Source organism: Sturnira hondurensis, unplaced genomic scaffold (genome assembly GCF_014824575.4).
Source record: "Sturnira hondurensis isolate 20B ecotype Veracruz unplaced genomic scaffold, ASM1482457v3 Scaffold0014854, whole genome shotgun sequence".
Lineage (NCBI taxonomy): Eukaryota > Metazoa > Chordata > Mammalia > Chiroptera > Phyllostomidae > Sturnira > Sturnira hondurensis.
In genome coordinates this window covers 8,996,837-9,016,385 of record NW_028087485.1, presented here as the reverse complement: position 1 = coordinate 9,016,385, position 19,549 = coordinate 8,996,837, and the positions used below count along the sequence as shown (strand labels likewise).

Here is a 19,549-nt window from a genome sequence, read left to right as displayed (position 1 = left end):
AGGACAGGCGGGAGTTGCCATCCCCAGTCAGTGGATGAAGAAGCTGGGTCCCAGGAGTTTAATGTGGGAAGGAATGTAAGCTCTGGTGTTCGATGGCCTGGGCTGGAATCCCGCCTCAGCCAATTCACAGTTGTGTGAGGTTAACGTCTCTGTCCCCGAGGTTCTTAGTCTGTATTGTGGGGTGCTAATAGGTGTGAGAAGGGATGTTGTAAAGATTGAAAGAGTTTAGGATTCTTAGATGTAGTAAGCGTCTAAGAAATATTAGCAATTATCCTTATTATTTTCTTTTTAAAATGTCTATTTATTTTATTTATTTTAAAAGAGGGTAAGGGAGCAGACAACAGAGGGAGAGAATCATGGGTGCAAGAGAGAAACATTGATCAGTTGCCTTTCGTACCTGCCCTGACTGGGGACTGAACCTGTAACCCAGGCATGTGCCCTGACAGAATGGACTGGTGACCTTTTTCTTTGTGGGACGATGCCCAGGCAACTCAGCCACATTGGTCAGGGGACAAATTACCCTTATTGTTTCTAATTCCAAAGCATGGCGTCTTAACCACTGGGCTACCATAAGTAAGAGGAAGAAATTCTGTATAGGAGCAAGAGGGTTTTGCTCCTTCTCTTTACATTCTGCCTTAAAGAAGACATCTTCCCTGAAGTTGGATATGCAGTAAGTACCTTTCCAGAGTGTCACTATGCTGAGTGGCCAGCCAACAGGGATGTTCCTGGGATAGATGAACATGGCAGTTAAGAGGACCATCTGGAGAGTCAGATCTGGTCTTGAATCAACTCCATTTCTTTATATTTCATCACTTGGGCAGAATTACCTAAATTCTCCAAACTTCCTTTACTCCCTCTGTTAAATTGGTATAATAATACTCAGTTTCATTATGGGAGGAAGGTACTCCTGCCAGAGTACATGACTTTGAATTCCCGTCGTAAGAGTAACGGATTAATGCATGGGCCCTGAGGTCCAGCAGCCCAGGGTTGGAGCTGTGGTTCCACCATTGCCAGCCATGTGCCCCACCCCCAAGGCCACGGTAAGTGGCAGAGTGGGCACTCGAACAAGGCAGTCCACTCCAGAGCCCACACTTTCTACCACGTCATCGTATCCTGCCTCTCCAGTTAGTATCACCTTGTTAGTTTCAGAAAGAACCACGTTTTGGCCCTGGCTAGTGTGGTTCAGTGGATTGAGCACTGGCCTGCGAACCAAAGGTTTGCCGGTTTGATTCCCATTCAGAGCACATGCCTGGGTTGCAGGCCGGATTCCCTGGTGCAGGGCTTGCAGGAGGCAGCCACACATTGATGTTCCTTTCCTTCTCTTTCTCCCTCCCTTCCGCTCTATCTAAAAATAAAAAAAAATCTTTAAAAAAACCCCACATTTTATGTTTTGCCAAACTCCTCTACTGTAAGTTTGTTTCATATTTCCTTGACAACTCTAACTTTATTGTTTTCTTTCTTGTATGTACTTTGGGTTTATTCTGTTCTTTTTCTAATTTCCTAAGATCGATGCTCAGCTACTAGTGTTCCATCTACCTTTCTAATGCAAGCATTTATAGCCAAATAATCTCCTTTAAATAATTTCTTTAGTTCCTTCCCATATGTTCTGAAATGTGGTATTTTCATTTTGTTCTAAGTATTTCTTTTTCAGAGTTGTTTCTCGTTTGAGTCAGTCTTAAAAAATACCCACTATTTCTCCTATGGTAGTTAAAACAACACAATTTTAAATTTCCACATATATATATGTTACTTTTTATTATTTTATTATTAAAAGTTATTTTTTATTGTCGAGATCTCACTTTTTTGCATTGTGACCTGTATTGTATTGATTTGTGGAGTTTGTGGGGACTTGCTTTGTGACTGACCGAGTGGGCTGGTGTTATAAGTGATGCCCGTGTGCTTGCGAAGGATGTTACTCTCTGCGTGTTCAACATTCAGGTGTCTGTATGGTGTTCACCAGATCAGCCTTGCTAATCGTATTGTCTAAATCTGTATCTTTCTTACTTTCCTAATTTTTTTGTCTCCCTATCACTGAAAAGTAGTTTGGAGATTTGTCTGTTTCTCTCTGTAGTCTTTTTTTTTCTCTTAAGTACATTTTAGGTTATGTTTATAAGCTTAGTAAAAGGTATGTATGATTTTTATTTTTTCTTGGGAATTGTTTCTCTAATATAATGTAAGAATCCTCTTAATTCTTAATGCTTTTACTTATAAAATTGCCTGAAAATAATATAGCCCAGGTTTTTTTAAACCTAATTTTTCTATAATTAAAAAAAAACTTTTGGTGTCCTTATATTTTAGGTGAGTCTCTTATAATAAAAAAAAAGTTTAATGTAGTATCTTTGTCTTTTGACTGGTATGTTTAATCTATTTATATTTAGTCATAATTTTAGGTTTATTTCTATTTTCTCATTTTCAATTATTTATCCTGACATTTTTTGTAGTGTAGATGTCTGTTGTTGCTTCCTGTTAGATTGCATGTGTTTAAAAAATTTTTTTCTTCCCCCATCAGCTGTCATATCTTTCTTCTCACTACTCCCTATCCCCTTTTCTCTGATTTATTTATTTATTTCTTTTTGAATTGTTACCATCACTCACTGTTATTTATTCATTCATTCTCCCACCCTCTCATGGATTTCCTTAAACATTTAACATGCATAGTTAACATCCAGTCTGGACAAACCTAAGGTTGATCAGTATCTTTATCCTTCCTACAAACACCATGAAGACTCCTGGTAACAAAGACGAGCAAAGTGGACTTTGTACATCATGCTCATAAATAGCAACTAAGGTGGGGGGATCTCAGAGTCGGAGGCGAGAGGGAGTGGTGGGGACTGCAGCACATGAGGGCTGCAGGTCCCGTCTCTGGGAAGCAGCTCCCCCAGTATTTGTCATCATCATCATTATTTTATACAGTCAATAAATATTTATTCAGATTTGACAAGACGTCTTCCAGTTCTTTTGTTTTCTATTTTGTTCATACTTCTATTTTTTTCACTTCTAGGTCCATCTCCTCTTTGAAGTATATCCTTTCATTGTTCTTTCAGTGATAAAGTTTTCAGTAGCTAACACTCTCCTTAGCTTGTCTGAGATAAGTTGAAATCCTATTTTTTAGTTACACTTTGAAGATGTTAGTTCTTTTATAAGCTTCCACTGATGCTATTGAGAAGTCTGCTGTTAGCCTAATTATTATTGCCCCTTTGAAAAGTATCCTGCCTTTTCTTCTATTGAGTACTAGGACTTTTCTTTGTCTTGGATGTTCTGGAGTTTCAGCACAACACATTTAGTGTGAACTTAGTTTTACATACTGTGCTTAGGACTCACACTGTATTTCCTGAATCTGAAGATTGCTATGTCTTTGAATAGTCTTTCCTTTTTTTGTCTGTTCTCTCCTTCTGCAAATCTTTGATATTTTTTTCTCTTTATCTCTTGTGTTGTATTTTTCTCAGCTTGAACATCTTATCCACTAAATCTTTCTTTAGGTGTATTTACCTGTTAACAGCCAATCCATCAAGATTTTATGTTCAGTACTCTCATTTTTATTTTCTAATGCTTCTTTCCCACAAGTCTTTGTTGATAGTGTCTTCAGCTTATGCTGTATTTCTTCCTTTATGTCTTCAATGAATTAATTTAAATATTATAGTTTTCATCTGATTATTCTATTACTTGAAGGTCTTGGAGGTTTTTCCAATTGTTTATTGCAATTGGTGATTTTTTATTTAGGATAGACATTCTTCCTATTATGTTGTGATTTTGGGTTGTGAACTTATTTTCAGAAAGTCTCTATTTATGGGACTCAAACTGGTCTAGGCTCATGGTATGTCTTTTCATCTATTTTTGTGAGGTGATATCTCTTGCTTAGGATACATTTTTTAGATTAAATTCTCACTTTGGGGCTTCCACTAACACTCAGTAAATGAATATTAGAACCCCAAACTCTAGTGATGAAAGATCCATAAATACAAATTCGTTGGGTAGCCAATTTTTTCCACTGGAGCCCAGGAGAGAGATTTAGGTTTCCTGTGGTCTTCCTGTCCAGTGGGTGGATTTCAGTCTATCATCTCTTTTTCACTGAGGCTGTAACCCTTGTAATCCCCCAACTTTATGTGGAGGAGTCTTGGTACCAACTGCCTACTCCACACGGGCCAGCACCTCATCTGTTTTTCTCCTGTGGACATTGAAGTCCAAGTTTTTTGTTCCGTGAGTCCATCATCTTGCCCCAACCAGCCCCCAAGGGATAGCTGCGGTGTCTGTTCACTGATCTAATAAGCAGTTCACTCTTTGATTTTGACACTTGAGGATCAGATTACTTGTGAACTCCATTTTGCAATTAAACAGATGTGTTGTTCTATTCAGCATGTCTAATGCTCTGTAGACTTCAGTTTTTAGGCTGTTTAGTCTGCCATACTGCCAAACCAGAAGTTTCTTGTTTGCTCTAATTGCTAGTTTTCTCATCCATAAAATGGGGAAAATCATTGTACTTACCCACAGAGTTAAATATGTTCATTAAGTACACATCAAGGTTTGTCAGTGTTTAGTTATCATTAACATTACTATGATGGTTATTAATAGTATTGAATTAGCCAGCGATCTGTTTGTACAGACTGCCAAAGTTTAGTATCCTGCCTCATTCCCTTTATTAAAGTCCTTTCTCTTGTTTGGTTGGGTGGCTTGTATAGCCCCAGAGAACAAAACTTATCTTGGTGAAGCCCCTGGTGCTCCACAGAATTTGACAGTTCCTCATTTTCATCTGTTTTACTAAATTATTAGAGAATTTCTCTGCACTCACAATAGAACATTTTGCATGTAGGAAAATTCTTGGTTGAATTCTTCTGAGTATCAGGACATTTTTTAATGATTATTTAATCTGTTTTATGGTGATGAAGAGATCCCATCATTTCCCAGCAGCAGATATGATGGAAGCCTTTTTACCCCCAGTAGATTGTGAGGTCTTTGTGACAATTTCTCTCTTTAACTCCAATGCCTGGTACGGTACCAGGCACACAGTAAGTGCTCAGTAAAGATGGACAGACTCTGTGCCCAGGCAACTTTGACTCACCCTTGAGGTCTTAGCTTAAATGCTTTTTCCTTGGGGCGGGCGGTTGGGGCCTTCTTCCTTGGTTAGGTCTCTTGGTAAATGTTCCCATACTTGACTTCTCTTTTCTATCACTGATCCCACTTGTAATTAGTGAAATAATTATAATTATGTGTTTAATTACTCTTTCCTGATAGACCATCCACGAAGGCAGTTCTGGTGTCTGCCTTAATGATCACCTCATTCCTAGTTCCTTGCACACAGGTGAATATTTGTTTAGTGGCTGATTAAATGTTGGAAGAGCGTTAATGCTGGTCCCCCTGTAAGTGATCTGTCCTACAGTCATTTACGTTCGGTCTTTGAGCTCTGAGAGGTTATGGAAATTATTCCTCTGGTTGCCTTTGCATTTTATTTTGTCATCAACTTCTAGCTCTGCAGGAGTCTGGAAATAACTGTGGGTTCGTTTGTAGATCTATAGACTTGATTCAGACTGTGTCCATTTTGCCTGCTGAGACAGACTGATTCACTGATGCTCCCAAAGTCCTCCCCTTGCTCAGGGTTAACGTGAAATGGTGCTTGAGCTTGATTTTACAGCTTCAGAAGTGAGACGAAGAAGTCTGTATTCTTGCCAGAATTAGAATCTAAGGTGCAGAGGAGAAGAATTTCTTTTCTTTGGCCCACCAGTCTCCTCTCCCTTTGAAGTAAGCAAGGGCAATGCAAGCATATTTAAGATGTGCCTCCTGCCGGCTTCTTCTTTCTGTTTTTGCCCTATTTTATTCCTCATCTCTTCTGAATCCCTCAATATTAATGATTTCTTGGAAAAAAGAAAGCACCTGTAGAAGAATCGGGCAGACATACGTGCCAAGAGTAACTGCTATCCGTTACCCAGGTGTCATTACGTCATCATCGTCATCACCATCACCATCATTAAGATGGGGTGCCAAAGCGGCATAAGGCGTGCATTAGAGTTGGAAGCTCTAACCTCTTGCCTGAGGCACTAAAAAACATAAGGAACAATCATAGCAGCTGGGACTTTTTCCCAAGTGTTTAAATATGGGGTAGCAAGCTCGCATTCACTGTTCCTCAGGGCTAGGCAGCTAACAAGAAAGAGCAAAGTGAACTTGGCACATCACAATCATCAATGGCAACCGACAGTGGTCTCAGAGTCAGAGGCAAGAGGGAGTGGTGGGGTCTGCAGCACACGGGGGCTGCAAGTCCTGTCTCTGGGAAGCAGTGAATCAGACCCCAGCTAAGTGTGGGCTCATGTTGCCAAATCTTTTAATTTTTCAAGAATAGCTGTGAATGTGGAATTTTGTGTATGTAACTTTAAGAACATTGCATGGGTTTCCCAGAAACATATCTGCCAACCCGCCTTGACCCACAGGAGGCTAGTTTGCAACCTCTAGCTTCAAGGCCTGAGGGTCAGAGGTGGGGGGCAGAGATTTAAAGGACTAGCAGCAGCATAATCAGCTTTACTTGTTTGGATTACTTTTCTCTGACCTAGTCCTTTGTCATTGGTAGAATATGGAGCACAAGAATAAAAAGGGAAAGAGGAAATGGGGAAGGAGAAGAAGGACAAGGCTGCAGGTGGTGTGTAGGGATGGACAGTCAGAGGTGGATGAGGCTGGGTTCCAAAGAGGAGGCGAGAAGAGAACAAAGAGCAGAGAGGCCTGGGGTACATTTTGTGGGGCAGTGGTGGGTGAGCTTAATGGAACACGGACCTTCTTTGGATGTCTTTCCCTTGCTGCTAATGACTCTGTCTTAATTCATTCACATGCTTTTCTAAAACAGAAAAGGTCTTTCCTGAATCGTTGAAAAGACCAGTGGTTGACTCCTGACCCTCTGATGCCCAGGCAGGAGATGTATTACTGGCATCTTCTGAACTAACAGTTGCTGAGTGCTTTCTACATGCCAGGATACCTGGGGGTTCCACAGTGGATGGGTTGGACTGATCCTGGACTTGGGGGACCTCCTGGTTCTGCAACCTCAGAGTGGTGTGACAAGGGCTGTGATTCTGTACAGAAGGACTGTGAGCAGTATCCTTTGGAGTGGTCAGGGGTCTCAGTTTTGGTGCCCCAAATCGGAGACTGAGACAAGGGCTTGGGTGCCAGTAGTTTGGGAGGTAAACTCAGGAAGTTGGGGCAGGGAGCAGGAGAGTGAGGTAGGGGAGGAAAGCCAGGAGAGAGAGAGAAAAAAAAAAGGAGAGAGAGAGAGAGTGAGTCACAGCTGTGAGCACACGAATCCCAATGTCACTGGAGCTCCTCGGAGGAACCACATTGAAACTATTGCAGAATTGTCCTGTCAAAGGTAGGGAGGCTGGGACACTTCATTGACTCCCGCTGCCTCCTGGCTGCAAGTTGCACTGGGGCCATTCGGCTGCTCCTTAAATCAGAGGGTGCTTTAACTTGTTTCTGCTCCCACCTCTGAGGAAGCCTTGGCCTCAGCAGCAAAGCTGGTTCTGCATGCCCTTGAGATGGAAGCGGCCGGAGTGTTCCAGGGACTGATGGCCATCCCAGAGATGAACTGGGAGGATGACGCTCGGGGCACAAAAGTGCCCGCTATAGGAGATGAGGTTTCGGTGGGTCCTGAAGACCTCCAACCTGTAGGCCCCCTTCTTCTTTCTCACTTAGCTTTTCACCTGACTGGTACATTGCCAACCTAACTTTAGAAAAGGCAGTGACGACTTGCTCAACCAAGTTCCTGTTCGGCCATGCCCACTGCACCCGCCCACTGCCATTTTAGTTGCTCTCCAGGAACCGGATTCCTCCAGGAATCGGGTCATACTGTGGTTACTTAAAAGATGGCCCCTGCTTTTGTTCTAACCACAGTCTCCTTTGTTAATTAAGTGCTTCTCATGGGCCTGGCACTCTGCTTTGCCCACCCACAGACCCGAGGCAGTGTGGGGAATGGGCATGGCCCTCCGATAAATAAGTAACGAAGGAGATGGAAAGGGCTGCTTCTTCATTAGCTTCTGGGTCCTGCCCTTTCAGGGTGAACTTTATCTCTCATTTAATTTTATGACTGACTGGCTGCAAGTCTGGTTTGCTTAACTGTAAAATGGCTTGACTGATAGGCGGATCTGAGTGGGTGTGCACAAGCTATTAGCTGTGCAGGGGGCAAACCTCACGTGGCACATTTTTAGATACTTTTTTGGTAAGGATCTGCAGTTCTCCTGATCTTCTGGTTATCTTTCACTTATTGATCATTTACAAGGTGTGACACTACTCTAACTGATATATATATATATATATATATATATATATATATATATATATATGTAATCTTATTGAAACATTGTCATAGCCCTATGAGATAAGAGTTATTACCTTTCTCATTTATAGGTAGGACACATAAGGCACAGATAGGTTGAGAGACTTGCCCCCAAGGGCACACACCTGGCCCCTGGTAGAGTCATGCCTACAACGTCTGCAGTCGGTCCCTGAAGACTCTTTGCCCTGGGAAACCCATGGTCATTGATTCATTTTGTATAGACCATCTTGGTCATGAATGGGGGAGATTCACATTTTTTACGTCATCTAGAGCCTTGCAACTCAAAGTGGTTCTAGAACCAGTGGCATTGGCACCACCTGAGAACTTTCTAGAAATGCAGAACCTCAGGACCCTCCTGAGGCCTAATGACCCAGAACCTGAATTTTAACAGGATCCCTAGGGGTTCAGAATACAGGTTTAGTCAGAGGAGCACAGGGTCCCTAAAAGGTGTTCACCCTTTTTTTTGCTGCAAAGTAAGAGCCATGGTCAGGAAGGAACCCCAGAACTTCTGCTTACCTGGCATGTGACCTTGCCTAGTTACCCAAACTTCCTATATCTTGGTTTCCTTTTCTGAAAACTGGAACTCATCATCTCCTCTGCACACCCTTCAGTTGTTGTGAAGATGGAGGGGAAGAACTGCGTAAGACACTTGGCAGAATGCCAGCGGTCATGAGCATTGGCCGGTGCTCAGAAATATTACTTCTGGAAAAAAATCATTATTTCTGGTTGGGAGCATGATAACCTCACATTAGGGTCCTCAGCTCTTGACCTGCAGGAACTGAGATCCAGGAAAAGCGGGTAAATGAGAACATCCAGGGTTCGAGGCATGTTTTAGGGCTTACAAACTCTCCGAGGCTGCTGATGCTAGTATGAAAATTCTAGAATGTTTCTTGGTTGATAGAGATATGAAGATCCTTGATCCTGTTGGATGGCAGCCTGGATGGATTTGGCAGAAGCTGCAGAGCGATTTGACGCGAGGAGGAAAATGCAGTAACAGTTCACATTTGCTGTATGCTGAGTGCCTGCCCAGCCACCCTGTGCTGAATGAAGCATTTGGCTTTTTCTGTACCCCCAGGGAACCCGGATGAGGTCAATGCTATAATTCTGTCTATTCTACAGACAAGGAACCTGAGGCTTCAAAATTAAGCTTGACTAAGAGTTTATAGCTTAAGAGACACCAAAGCTGCAATTATAAACCAAGGTGTGGTGCACTCTGGCCCACGGTGCACTGGCCGTATCTCCCCTACCACCTGTTTGTATTTGGCCCACACCAAGGATGGTATTTATTTATGTAAGTGGTTAGGAAAAATCAAAAAAGGAATACAATCTCTTGACATGTAAAAGCGATCCGAATTCAAATTTTAGTGTCCACAAGTCAAGTTTTGGGGGTACACAGCCACACCCATCCACTCGAGGACTATCTGTGGCTCCTTTCATGCTGCAATAGCAGAGTTGAGTAGTTGTGACAGAGACTCTGGCCCGCCAGGTCCGCAGTAGTTACCGTCTGGCCCACCGCAGGGCAGATTTACCGACCCCTCTCGTAAACCCTAGTCACTGGGATCCGGAACAGAGCCACTCGCCGCTGTTCTTCGGTGCCTCCCAGTAAAACAATGAAACGTTTCATTTTCTTGACTAGTCTTCCCCCCACCAAAAAAACCCCAAAGGAATTGTTCAATTATTAAAGAACTGCTTTAACATACGGAAGACAGAATTCTTATATGTCCCAGTTGCTTGTGGGGTAGCCTACACTAAAGTAATTCTTGGCCACTCTGTTAGCAGATAACTAAATGATCATTCTCCCCAAAGTTCAGCTGACATTGTTGAAGGTGTGCGCTCAATAGAGAGACCTATGGACTGAAAGGCACAGTGTAAGCTGAAGCTGCTGACTAGAAGCCCATCTGTAGGGCTTATTTTTCTGTTCTAAAATCCAGGGGAATAAGAATAAGGTGAGGGGGGGAAATACTTTCTGCAGAGTCTTGCTGTTCTTACCAAAGACTGTCTGCAGTGTGGGGAGTGGTTGAAGAGGCTCTTTCCCCAGCGCATTGCTCCTCGCAGGCTGCTTCTCTGCTGACATGTCTTCCTGGGACTTCCTGGGGGACGCCTGCTCTCCAGCGCCTGCTCTTCGTGTGTCACAGAGGACAGAAGGAGCAATTGGGGATGGGTTGTTCAAAAAACAGAAACCTAATGCTGGCCATAAACCAAGCTGTGCATACATCCATGTGGCTGGCCCGTGAGGCACTGTGCATACCTCTGTCTACCTGGTTCAGCTAAAACAGCCTCAATGTGAGCGCTGCCATAGTGTGGGCTCTGGGGCAACTTGCTCGTCATCTTTAGGTTCACAGCAACCAGCAATCTTTTAGCTCCTCAGCAACCAGTATCGCTCAGTGGTTCTCAAAGGCTGATCTGGAGACTGGGCAAATCTGTGTTCCCGAACATAAATATCCGTTGGTTTGTAGTAAAATGAACACAACAACAGTGTTGCATAAAACCAACTTTACTTTTCAGTTTTGGGGACTACTTGTGTTTCTGTTTGTTCTTTCTTTTGGAGATGTAAAATATTATTTATTTTTGGAAATGGTATTCTCTAATTTTTTTTTTGTGCATTCCTTTTTTTTTTTTTTGTGAAACATTTGGAAAGAACTCCAGACAATCTCCTATTTGCTGAGGGTACATACCTTGCAGCAAGATTACTGGAGTTTGAATCTTGGCTCTGCCATTAGCTCCCAAACCCTGGGTAGGTTGCTTAACCTGTCCATGGTAACTCAGTTTTCTCATTTGTCAGGTGGGAGTAATCCTTCCCATCTCGTAGGGTTGTCAGGAAAATTCTCACAACATATGGGAAACATTTAGAATAGTTCCTGCACAGAGTACTGCCTTGGCCCTACCTTAATATTATCTGTTAGTCTTTTTCCTTTTTTGTGTTAAAACTTAGCAAAGGAAGAAATTAGCATGACTATGCTGGTGCCTCCATGATTTGGGGGAGAATTATTGAGGTCCAAGAAATCCAAAATCAAGGAACTCTTTACTACTTTCTCTCTTAATCTTTGCAACAACCCCATTTAACAGAGCAGCAAACAGAGGACTGGAGAGATTGATGGGCCCTCAGAAAATGCCTGTGCCATTGCTGGCCGCCCTAAGAAAAAGGGTGATTGTGCAGGGTTGTCTAGGACATTCTGGTTTCTTTCCCAGAAGCAGCTTTTAATATGCAGATATTTTGGGTTTAAAATCATGTCCGACTTCATTTAAGGTGAATGAGTTTCCCAAACTGTGTCCCTTCACACTTGCCTAGGTATACTCAATGGGCTCAATTATCTCATGCCTTCTCCTATTCCCTCTCACTAGTTCTCTCTAAATGTGCCAAGAATAACTTCCTGTAGCAACAGGAAGCATTAAGAATTTCTTAAAAAGAGATTGGCCCTGCAGGCCTGATTAGGCAGATAGAAGTTCAAAACCATTTTATACTTTCAACCATACCTTACATACTTGCATTTCAGCCAACCCAGGGAGACACATAGCTAACTGGGGGGCTCAGTCTGGGGCTTGGTTAGATAGGTTTCGTTCCTGTTATGTATCTTGAGTCAAATAGGTTTCCAAAGGGGCTATCTTGATTGACTTCCTTCTCCTTACCCTTGTTTTAATCTCATGGAGAGTTAGGGTTGAGGCATTCTAAACTGTCAGAAATCCAGGAAACAGCATGTCTGATTCCAGAGGTTTCAATATTAAGTGGATATTGAACCTCTTCCCTTTCGTCATGTGAACACTTTCTATGCCCATGAGAAGAAAGGAGCTTTTGTCCAACTTTCTACCTATTTTTTCCAGCCCCATCTAAGACTCCTTTATGCTCCCATCCCAGACTGAAAGGGAGGCATTGCTAATCTGATTAGCACATGATCACTGGAGTCTCGGGCCACACATTGCTGGTGGGCCAGCCCATTATGTGTTCAATGGCCCCCTGCCCATACACTGAAGCCCTCTTGCTCTGGTCTCTGTGTCAGAGGTCAGCAGGCCAGGCAAGACCGACCAAGTTCACTGTCCTTCCCATTGCCTCTATATCTTCAACTAGGGGGATAAATGCCATTGAGTCTGCTCTGCCTGGCTATCTAGGGTTCAAGAAAGAGAGACCAGGTTTTTTTGGTACAGACTTCCCCAGCCCAATGGTCTGGAGAAGCCATTCATGGTGGGGTGGGAGATGGTATCAGGTTAAAAAAAAAGCATAGTGATTAAGAATTCTGACTCTTCAGCAAATCAGATTTGAGTTCAACTTTACTTATAACACTGTGTGACCCTGAGCAAGTTACTTAATTTTCTGAAGCCTCAGTTCTTGATTTGTAAAATGCAGATAATTGTAATGCCTTTCATATGAGGCTTTGTGTGCCTTAAATGAGATCATCTTTATCAAGCATATAGCCCAGTGTTTGCATTTATAAGTGTTAGCTGCTGTCGTTGTGCTATTACTCTTTGGATGCAGTATAACCGCTCAGCATTTCATACGTGAAGTCACTTTCAGGAATAATTGCTAAACCCACCCATCCTTGGGGCCGCCTCTCTCTTTCCCTCTAGGGCAGGATGTCAAACTCATGTTCACCAGGGGCCACATCAGCCTTGTGGTTGCCTTTGAAGGGCTGAATGTAATTTCAACTCCTTTAACAGTTAAGGCATAGTGACATGTATACAGTCCTAAAATTATTTTGGCCCTTTGAAGCCAACCGCAAGGCTGATGTGGCCCCTGGTGGAAAAGAGTTTGACATTCCTCCTCTGTGGTGACTGGTTCATTAATGGGTGTCCTCATGAAGTAGGGTCTGTGATGAGCTCAGTGTAAGTTAGCCTTTGCAGTATAACAAACCAGTCCAAAACTTGGTTGCTTAAAACTATAGTCATTAGATCATGGTTCTAGTGGTTGGCAATTTAGGCTGGGTTCAGATGGCCAGTTCTGTTGGGCTTGCCCTGACTCACTCATGTTTGTGCAGGCAGTTGGCAGGTTGCTAGGAGCTGGTTGATCTAAATAGCATCATTCACAGGTACAGTGGCTGGTGCTGGCAGTTGGCTGGGGCAAGGGGAGTAGCTGAACTACATGCCTCCACTAGGCTAGCCCAGGTTTATTCTCATGTTGGTCTAAGGAGTTCCAAAATCAGGAGGAAAAGACAAGCCTCAATGTACAAGCACTTTTAAAAATATACATATTTATTTATTTATTAGAGAGAGAGGAAGGAAGGGAGAAAGAGAGGGAGAAAGACATCATTGGTTGCCTCATCGTATGTGCCCCACATGGGACTGAACCAACAACCCAGGCATGTGCCCTGACTAGGAATCAAACTGACCGACCTTTGCTTTGCAGGATGATCCCTAACCAACTGAGCTACACTGGCCAGGGCCGTGCAAGCACTTTTTTGAGCCTCTATTTGTGTTGTGCTTGCTAACTTCCATTGGCCAAAGCAGATCACATGGCCAAAGCCAGAATTAATGTAGGACAGGACAGCCCAAGATCATGGATACGTGTAGCATTATTGAAACAATCAACCACAATCTCCTTTCTTTGCTGAGTTTGAGTGGAAATACTTTGTTTGCTTTTAAACATTCAAGTGGTATAAGATTTCTTTTTTTAATCCTTTGTAAGATATGGTATTTTAATATGCCTGGCATCTGGTTGTTATCCTTGGATTTTATTGCTGACATGTTTTTCTTTAATCTTTTATTCCCTTTATTTGGGAAATTATAGTTTGCTGCAGGACATAGTTCTTTTCATAGGGAAAACAGCTGTGATGTCATAATTGAGCACACTTTCTTAGGGCTGTGCATTTATCCTCGTGCATTTGGGGACATGATCCCCAGTCCATTTGTTTATTTCTCTTTTGGTCTCTGACTTCATATTGAACCAGAGCAAATATGTGAAACAAAATGCATTAGTTGATAATTAATCTTTAAAAATGCTATTTACTATTTTTCTTTTGATTTCCATTGAGCTCTAGTAGGTGAAGGAATGTTAAAAATAATTAATTTTCTTTCTTTTATAAGGGTCAGTTTGAGTTAAGTTTCACAAAACCAAGTGAGACTAAGAATACTGTGAGTTTCTGATGAGATTGGGCACATTCAGGGTGGTATGGCCGTAGATGAAAATACTATAAGTTTCTGATATTACCAACTATCCCAGTTTTTTAAAAATAAGAGAGTTATTTAAACACATTTTTTAAAGTAAAAACAAATTGGATTATATGACTAGTAACTGAGAATGGAAATAAATAGATTACTTAGAGTCCAAGCAAAACCTTTTCAGTAAAGAATTTCTCAGTGGAACATTTAGGGTCTTACTGAATCTGTACACAATTATATCTCACTCCCCAAACAAAATAGGTTTTCAGTGATAAATGTTTTTGGACAGTAGCAGGATTCAATTCAGTTCATTTTGAGATGCAGATTTATTTGTGAAATTAGAAGAACGTGGTTGCCAACAAGAACCTGAGAGAGTCCTGTCGTTCGCTGCTCTCTTGGCGTTTCACCCAGAAATATCTCAGAGATGGGGGTGCTTCTTACAAGGATGAGAAACATTGCAGCTGGAGCAGAAATTAATTTGTATTTATAGTCCAAACACCTACATGAATCTCTAATCTGCTTTTTTATGATTTTAGGGGAATTTATAGAATCGTTTAAATTGGAGGAAATCTCCAGTGGGTCATCAAGTTCTCTCTCCTTATAATGGCAGCACTGATTTTATTATCCTTAAAGCAGTGCTGATAGATGGGTGTCAAGTCTGGCTCATGTTTCATGCATTTAAAGATGCATATTCCCTACTGCGAGTGTATTTAATGTGTAGGAGGCAGACTGAGAGCTGCCCATATGCCTGGGAGACCTTTTCTGAGTTCCTGACATGCAGTCTCCTCGGGAACAGATGCCAAATACGTAGCCTATTAAGCATTATATTGACACCATCAAACCCTGTTTGCTTTTGGCTTCTGACAATTGGAAACATGTTTTCCCAATGTATGTAAGGGACCCAGTGTGCTGTCTGTTCTGAAATAATAGAAGATTGTTCCCTCTTAAATCCTTTTGTCCTGCGTATCTCCAGGGACCTGCCTTCCCTCCAGTTAAGAAAGCCTGCTTAAAGGCCAGTTCTGAACTAAAAGGTATTTTAGGGTATTTCTCATGTCTGCAGAAGTTGGTGAGACACAAAGGAATATCAGACGTGGTCCTTATGTGTGAGGAATTTGTAGTCTCTTTGAGAAAGATTCCTGACGTGTATCTGGGAAGAAATAAGACTGGTCTCTATGAGCAGTGCATGGAAATGCAGACCATTACTTTATGGTTCTACTTAATAAACAAGACCCAATTATGCATAATCACGTTATACTGGATACTGACAACAGTGAGTGCCCAATTATGCAGTAGAGATGCTGTCTAGGATAGTTAATAACATGCTGTTTGTTGTTTAAAACAGCTGGAAGAGCCAAAAGGGTAAGAGCAGGGGAGGTGAATAAGAATTGGCCTCTCGAGGACAAAGAAGATGTGACTGGGCTGGACTTTGATGTGTTAACATGGCTCCTCCAGCCATTGCCTAAAAACATGTGTTGAAGAAGGATGGGATAGCAGTAGAGAGCTCAGACCTAGTTTTGAACGCTTGGGCAACTTTGTGACCTTGGGCAAGCAACTCCCCTCTCAGAGCCCCAGTGACTTCAGCTGTAAAGCGGCAAGAGTAACAGTACCTGCTTCATCGGGTTCCTGTGAGGACCAAGAGAGATCATTCATTTTAACTGCCTCGACAGAGCTAGGCAGGCAGGGTGGCCAGAGCTAACTGCATCTGAAAGTGGTGGTGTTGGTATAGGAAAGGCACTGTGGAGGCACGTGGACGGGGTAGTGGAGTTTCCTCGAAGGTTGTGCATTTGGAAACAAGTGAAAAGTGTATTTCAGGGCTGAGGGTGGATGAAGACTCAAAGCTCTGAAGTGGCGTATGTACATTTGGGACGTGGAGGTAGGGTCGAGTGGCTGTTTTATGTTGAGGAGAACCTTCGCATATATTAGGTGGACACCAGTTATATAGTCTTATAGACCAAGGATAGGCATTGAACTTGCTCCAGTAGGTGACTCTGGACTCTAATTGTGATAAAGATGACAACTCCTATGGCAGCAGTCATGGCCTTCCTATACCTATTGTGTTATCATGTTCCCAGTTTTGTGACAGTGCCGTATTTTATGTATCATTCTTAGTCCTCACAGTAATTTTTATTATTTATGCACTGAGCCAATTTTACAAATGAAGAAACCAAAGCTCAGAGTAGTTGAGCAACATGGTCAAGTTCACAGAGCTAACTAGTGGCAGATTTGGAGCTCAAACCCATGCAGTCTATGGTGGTGGGTGAACTGCGTATGCCAGCCCAGATTGGTTGGCCTATAGGTCTGCATTCTGCAGAATATTAATCGGTTTGAAAGAGTATCAAGGTCTATAATTATACCTTCTCAAAGAAATAATGGTTTTCTGCTTCCTTTAAAAAAGTCATTCAAGGCATTGAGGATATTGGTAAGGGACAGGTACAGGGGATGAGGACAAAGGAATAAATCTATGAGATCTTTAAAAAGTACAACTTCTAGGATTTAGCAGTTGAAGATCTGTGAAGGTCAAGGGGCAAGAGTCAAAGGTGGCTTTCAGTGTTTCATCCAGGTCAGTGATAACTCCCAGGTTGATGCAGCTGACCCACTGCCTCTGGGCCCATTGACCACACCACCTGCCTTCTCCTGCTCCTCTTCAGCCCGTGGTTCCCTCTCCCTCCACCTCCACAGCTGTCCAGGCTGAAACTTGACCATGAGACTCTTTAAATCTTGAACAGAAGGCAAAAAGAAAACAAAACAGGAAAGAAAACCCATGCTGCACAAAGGCTGCATGCAAGCAGTTACTATCACAGAAAAACTAGAGATGCCAGCAATCTTTTTGATCCACTTTCTCTCTTCCCAGTTGTGCCTCTGATGGGGGTTGGCAGTGCGGGGCAAAGGCATTTTTTTTCTGTTGTGTGTCTCAGTTGGTTACTGCTGGATTATTGGAAAGTTGTTAATTTTTACATATTTATTGTGTCCAACCTATCACATTAAATAGCTTCTCAGTTGATTTTCTGGGGATTCTAGGTGTATCATCTACCTTCTCAAAGAAGTGATGATTTTCTTTCTTTCCAGTGATTATTCATCTTTTAACACTTCTTGACTTATCACTTTGTTTATAAAATGAGTTACTTCAAAAGTTAGTTGGAACAATGAAAATGATGTTGGTGTTTTCATCAGCTGGAGGAAGGTTGGATGGGAATTTAGAGAGGCTGAAGACAGAGTGAAAGGCCAGGAAGCTACTGCAGAAGAATTATGATGTTATGAGGCTGAGGGAAATTGAAATAGCCACAGGAGAAAATGGCCTGGCCTACCTACTGTGGGACGGGCACAAAAGATGACTTTCAGACCTCGAATCCAAAGTCTGGTGGTCTGGTTGATAGCTACCAGCAACTTACCTCTGTTGGTAATTGATTTTGAAGCTTATTGCAATCAGTTCATCTGAAAAGAGGTGAGAAGATAGAATTGATTAGAATTCTTAGTTTATAAAGGGTTCCGGGAATGTGGATTTAAAAGAAATTAGCAGGTCTCTTAATTTTCTTCAGAATTTCCATGGTCTGACTCTTAATCTCCCTCGAGGCAAGATATCACATAATAATTACAATTTATAAATGTTCTTTCCAGGTGACAAAGCAATTTTACGTATATTGTCTGATTTGGTCTTCAACAACTCTGTGAGATAGTTGACAGCAGAAGTATCTAATGTTTGTCTGACAAGTTATATTTTGCAAAGCACTCAAACCTATACTATCTCACTTAATGCCCACACTCATTGATTTTAACATACTCTCAAAAGGTTTATCTGATTGTGGTTCTCTAAACACAGATTTCCTTTTCTGTTTTTTAAAATGAAATTCCCCACATAAAATGTTCATCCTTGCCTAGTCTAGGCGTTGGACTTCTCTTTATTTTTCAAAATCCTTTGTATTTAGGACATTAGTTTTGCCCCTTCCTCACAAGAGGGAAGTAAAAGACAGAGGTTTAGAGGAGAGAAGCTGAGTAAACTAGCTTAAGAAGGCAGGACCCAGCTCTGTGGCCCTTGATGGGGGCTGAGTATACATAGAGGATGGTTGACCAGGAGTCTTCTTGGCAACACTGAGGGTTATGGAAACTTTAGTGTGGCTTTATCATCTTTGGCTTTTTCCCAAAGCGGAGACAGTGGCGAAGGAAGGTGGTGGTGCAAGGGTGTGTCAAGGATGACACTGGTGTGCAAACAGACGCTCTGCGTCCTGCAGCTCTTCTCACTTGTCTTGATTTTAGGAGAAGAAAAAGGAAAGCTCATGTGGCTGTTTTCGGGGTCCTTCGGTGAAAGGGGTTCATTTTTACCCTGGAACTCAGAGGGCAGTCTCACAGAGGCCAAGGGAGGAGAGAATTCCAAGAGGTCATCAATGTTGGCATCTGCCGAGAGGAGTGAACTGAGGGAAGGATGTGGCCACAAGGAAGTTGCCCACTGGTGTCCTTGGAGAGTCCAGTTCTGGGAGGTCGTTGGGCGTAGAAGCCTGGCTGCCAGGGGCTCAGAAGGGAGGGGGTGGTGAGAGGCTGGAGGCAGTAGACTTATATTATTTGTATAAGACACATGGCTATGAAAGATTGAGGAAATAGATTTAAAAACACACATATAAAATACAAATACATTCTTGTTATAAAAGATTCAAAGAGTTTAGGAACACACAGAATAAAGCATGTATAATGGAGTGATACTTACTCTTCTAATTCTTGGTAATTATTTTAGACAGAGCATGAGATTCCGTTGGTGTCAGGTATGAGTGCAGAGAGTAAGCCCAGAAGAAGGGGAGGAGATTTAAGGTGGACATGTATGTTTGTGTGTTTAGGGTTTAGTATGTGTGGTTTTGTGGGCATGGGTATATGTCCACATGTTTATTCACACGCATACAGGGAGAGGATGAAGGCAACCAGCTCTCATTTGATAACGGATGGGAAGGAAGAGAGGATTTATATAGTGCTGATGGCTTTGAAGAAGGTCAGGGTCTCTTGAGCCACCTTCTGCCTGTTCAGACCAGATCAACTGCTGAGAATGTGTGACCACGCTGGCACAGGGGTCCTGAAGCGAGGATCTGAGGAGGCTGCTGAGGAGGTGATGTCTGGGTGTTCACAGCAACAAAAATGAGAATTGTTGAGGAGGGGGAAGGGATCAGTGTTCTAGCTTGA

The 19,549-nt window shown here is 42.4% G+C and overlaps 1 protein-coding gene across 1 annotated transcript in view; it reads left to right on the top strand.

Moving 5' to 3' along the window:
- CFAP58 (cilia and flagella associated protein 58) overlaps nucleotides 1-19,549 on the top strand; it is a 102,316-nt gene that overhangs the window by 54,958 nt on the left and 27,809 nt on the right. The window lies entirely within an intron of this gene.